This window comes from Schistocerca nitens, chromosome 2 (assembly GCF_023898315.1).
Source record: "Schistocerca nitens isolate TAMUIC-IGC-003100 chromosome 2, iqSchNite1.1, whole genome shotgun sequence".
In the NCBI taxonomy this organism is placed as follows: domain Eukaryota; kingdom Metazoa; phylum Arthropoda; class Insecta; order Orthoptera; family Acrididae; genus Schistocerca; species Schistocerca nitens.
The window spans coordinates 970,727,292-970,732,004 of record NC_064615.1 but is presented as its reverse complement, the minus strand read 5'-3'; the positions used below and the strand labels follow the sequence as shown (position 1 = coordinate 970,732,004).

Genomic DNA, 4,713 nt, shown 5'->3' with positions numbered 1-4,713 from the left:
TTTCTGAAAGTATTTGTATGGAGTGCAGCCATGTATGGAAGTGAAACATGGATGATAAATAGTTTGTACAAGAAGAGAATAGAAGCTTTCGAAATGTGGTGCTACAGAAGAATGCTGAAGATTAGATGGGTAGATCACATAACTAATGAAGAGGTATTGAATAGAATTGGGGAGAAGAGAAGTTTGTGGCACAACTTGACTAGAAGAAGGGATCGGTTGGTAGGACATGTTCTGAGGCATCGAGGGATCACCAATTTAGTATTCGAGGGCAGCGTGGAGGGTAAAAATCGTACAGGGAGACCAAGAGATGAATACACTAAGCAGATTCAAAAGAATGTAGGTTGCAGTAGGTACTGGGAGATGAAGAAGCTTGCACAGGATAGAGTAGCACTGGGAGCTGCATCAAACCAGTCTGAGGACTGAAGACTACAACAACAACAACATGTCTAGAATTAATTTTTTCACTCTACAGCGGAGTGTGCGCTGATATGAAACTTCCTGGTAGATTAAAACTGTGTGCCGGACCGAGACTCGAACTCGGGACCTTTGCCTTCCGCGGGCAAGTGCTCTACCAACTGAGCCATCCAAGCACGACTAACACCCCGTCCTCACAGCTATAATTCCGCCAGTGGTAGAGCTCTTGCCCGCGAAAGGCAAAGGTCCCGAGTTCGAGTCTCGGTCCAGCACACAGTTTTAATCTGCCAGGAAGTTTCAAAGCTATGTCTAGTATTTTCGATTTTCCGAGCCACCTGCACAAAAAATAATGCAGAGACAGCAATGTACGGAATGGACCCGAATGAAAGGTGTTTGCAGAAGCCTCACACACCATTCTCAACACATCGAAAGCATTGTCAACTGTTTCTTGTACATACTTTTCCATTCTTTTTGGCTAAACGCTGAAAGTTTAAGGTTATTTCGTAATTTCCTTATACACTATCGTGTACCACCCGTCTCTGTTTCGATTACACAGTGTTTCCTCTTTATGATATTCTGCGTGTCTGATATTGCTCCAGTTCTTTATTCTCACTGGCCTCAGATTAACTGAAATATTTCGTTACTCGCCTCAACTTCTGCACGCGCTTCGTGCCGGCGCGTTAGCAGTTCTTTAGGGATGCTAAGTAGCGAATACATTGCCAGTCGCCAGTTTCTTTGTCCCACGAGCAATTCGAGTTCGACTCAGCAGAGTCAGCAATATCTGCAAGTCTCAAATTCCTTTCTCCCAGATACGTTTCGCGTATGCACCAGACGGGTGAATTACTTGTGCTGGAGCTGTAGGTACCCAGCACCACTTGCTTCGACCTACCAACCTTTTTTTACGAATTGCTCAGTACGATTGTAAAATTAAATTTTGAAGTGACATGAGTGGGGGAATAAGTTTTATTTTCGACTAGTGTTGTACAGTACAGACAGAATGAAACTAGCCCGGAAAATACTTCATGCACCTTAAGATAGACAGCACAGAACGTGGATGATGTAAGTCGGGTTGCCTATTTTAAGGGGCGTGTAACTTTTACTTGGACCAATTTTACATTGCCTGCCACTCCCATAACCCCACCCCACCCCCCACCCCCTCTTCCGTGTACCATTCGTATGAGTTCACATTGAGAGTAATTAGCACATTTCCTCACTGTGTAGTGCAATCATTATGGAACAGACAAAAACACAGGAAACAAAGCAACGTGTGATTTACATCTATCAAGTAATTTCAAAGGAGTAGCCACAACAAATTTAAAAAAATTCGTAACCAAACGTCGATCCACCCACGACAGTTTCAGTCAGAACTGCAACATCTGCCGCAGGTTTCTTCACCATCATTTCCCTTTTCTTCGCGTCAACAGTGTAAAAGTATCCAGCAAAGTGATACAGGCCCGTTTTTGGGTAGTCTGACAGCCCTTCCATGAAGAAGTGAAGGCAACTAAATCTATCATGCTAGGTAAAGATACCTGTGAAAGTAATACGAAAAAAGAAAGTTAGCGCTGAAACCGATTGTAAAATATCTCCAGTCTTTCTGTTGTAGAAGATCCCAGTTTATCTAAACTGCTGCATTACCTTCAGTACAATTACACATTTCCACCGCTATTTTTGCTGGTTATTGGTTCACTTCATGCTCAGTTTGTGATGACATACCATTTTCTGCCACTTTAACAAATGGTACCAAAACATTTTTATAGCTCTTGAATGAACCGGCCGGTAGCAACAGTATTTTTTTCGTCACACGCGAGCTGCGATACTAAAAGCACCCCATACACCACTTTACTTTCAGAACTACAGAGCCAAATAATTTCAATGGCTGCGTCTGACATAAAATAACAGTTTGGCCCATATCTATCATAATTCTAGCTGCGCTACATGTCGCTCCATTTATTTCCCAACTAAGACTACGCGCTCATTGCTCAACGCTGGCGATGTGTTGCAGACGCTTTATACGTAATTATGTCCAGTAATGAAATTAATAAATACTTTATAATGGATTCCCATGGTCTGGAAGGGTGCAAATATTATTGCAATATGGTTCAAATGGCTCTGAGCACTATGGGACTTAACATCTATGGTCATCAGTCCCCTAGAACTTAGAACTAGTTAAACCTAACTAACCTAAGGACATCACAAACATCCATGCCCGAGGCAGGATTCGAACCTGCGACCGTAGCGGTCTTGCGGTTCCAGACTGCAGCGCCTTTAACCGCACGGCCACTTCGGCCGGCATTATTGCAATATTAAAGCCTAAGAAGAACACTACAGATTCAGAAAACTTCAGGCCCATCTCTCTTCTATGTTCACTTTACAAAGTGTTCAGTCCATTCTGATCGAGCCATTATTAGAAAACAAGCAGTCTATCGTCTCAACAGTTCATTCTGCGGTCAAATCCTGAATCTCACGCAACATATAAAAGATGGATTCTAACGAAAGCAGATCACAGTCGCATCTTTTTTAGCTCGCAGCAGCCAACGATATAGTCAGTCTTAAGAAACGGGTAACAGAAATATACAATCCAATGAAAGATTGTAGACTGGTACAATTCATGCAGTGCTTATAAGAAAACAGACGATTCTTTCCTACCCTATAAACAAAAGAGGATTCGATGGCGGATCTTAAAAACAACGTTCCCCATGGTATATTCTCGCTCCGCTACTATTTAATATCTGTACCAACCACTAACTGATCAAACCTGACACCCGTTCGTTTATCGATGCAGATGATGCAGACATCACCGTTCAGGTCAAAATTAAAATATTGGCGGCAGTCAAGAATACACAGCAAAACTTTAAATCTGAACCTTGGAAAGATCCAAGTATGTGCTTCCCAGTAGCGGAACAGAGAGGCAAAGCGAGAGCTTACGGTAGCATGGAATGATTACCCCTTCACACATTGCTATATCCGGAAATATTTCAGATTTTTACTTCATCGCAGCCTTACCTACAAGGAAGACTGTGTGAGAACAAAAATGAAAGTGTGCAGCCGGAATAACTTAACACGAAAGCTGACAAAAGGAGATGGGGACCAGAACTCACAGTCTGCATGCGTCTGCTCTGCCTTCTTGTTTACCACCGCTGAGTATGCGGTCCCTGTCTGGCGAATCTTTGCTCATACCAGCAAGTAGATGTAGCTCTGAAAGAGACCGGAAGGATCATTACAGGATGCCTTTGCCCTGCCCCTGTAAATATGGTCCATAAGTTTATGGGCATAGCTCCTCCAAAAATAAGGAAAATAATAGCTGCAGAGGCCAAGAACAAAAGCAAGATATCCCACAAACCCAGTTTGGAGATATTCCTCAGTCGCTGAGACTGAAATCAAGACAAAGGTTTTTACAATCAGTGAAAGCAACTCTATTGTCAACTAATAAATGCTGAGTAGAACTATGCAAGAACTCGTCTCCAACAATCTCACTCAGTGACTCGAAAGGGGAATTTTCTACGGGTTTCGAACTCCCTCTCACGACCTGTAAAGCTCGGGCGTATCCCGGTGTAAAGAACTGATAAACGCTGCAAACGGCAAGGTTCACTCCACTTGCTAATATGTAGAACTGGACGAATCATGCGCCGTAAACGACTTGGTTATAGCAAACAACAAAGCTACTTTGGCTGCTATTTTCTGGACTAATTTTGGAATTTGAATACCTGCAAGCTTTTTTGGATACCATTTCCATCACCACATGATATTGATACGCACTACTGGCGTAAGCTGCCTGGGAGTGGAAGGGCTGTCAAGGAACTTACATAAGAAATTCTCCGTCCCGACAAACCGCGCAATCTGTTTAAGATCACATGGACGAAGCATCTGATTTATAACCGCCGCTTGGTCAGCATCGATGGAGATCGCTTCTCTGGACACAATATGTCCCACGAATTTTATCGAAGGAGAGGCAATAACCACCTTCTCAGGATTTACCGTGAGGCCCACCTTCCATAACCGCCCAAGAATTCCTCCAAATGTAGCAACTACTCTTGAATCGAGTTACTGTACACCACTAAGTCGTCTAAATAGTGGTACACGAACCTGAACTTCACATCAGTAATTACAACTTCCACCAATTGCGACAGGACAGCAACCTCTGTCGCCAGCCCAAAAGAAACTCTATTAAATTCAAATAGATTCCAGTCAGTACCAAAACCAAGTCAAAAATAAACACTACTGTAACGTCCTTTTAAAAGAATTAAGTTTGTTTGTTAAAGAATATGCAATGCGTAATGTTTGCCTTACGGAAATTTACTG

General features: G+C 42.7%; 1 non-coding gene across 1 annotated transcript; it reads right to left on the bottom strand.

Moving 5' to 3' along the window:
• Positions 1–516: 516 nt before the first annotated feature.
• Trnap-cgg (transfer RNA proline (anticodon CGG)) lies at positions 517–591 on the bottom strand. Its single transcript has one exon. It is a non-coding gene; the product is annotated as a tRNA-Pro (tRNA).
• Positions 592–4,713: the final 4,122 nt, after the last annotated feature.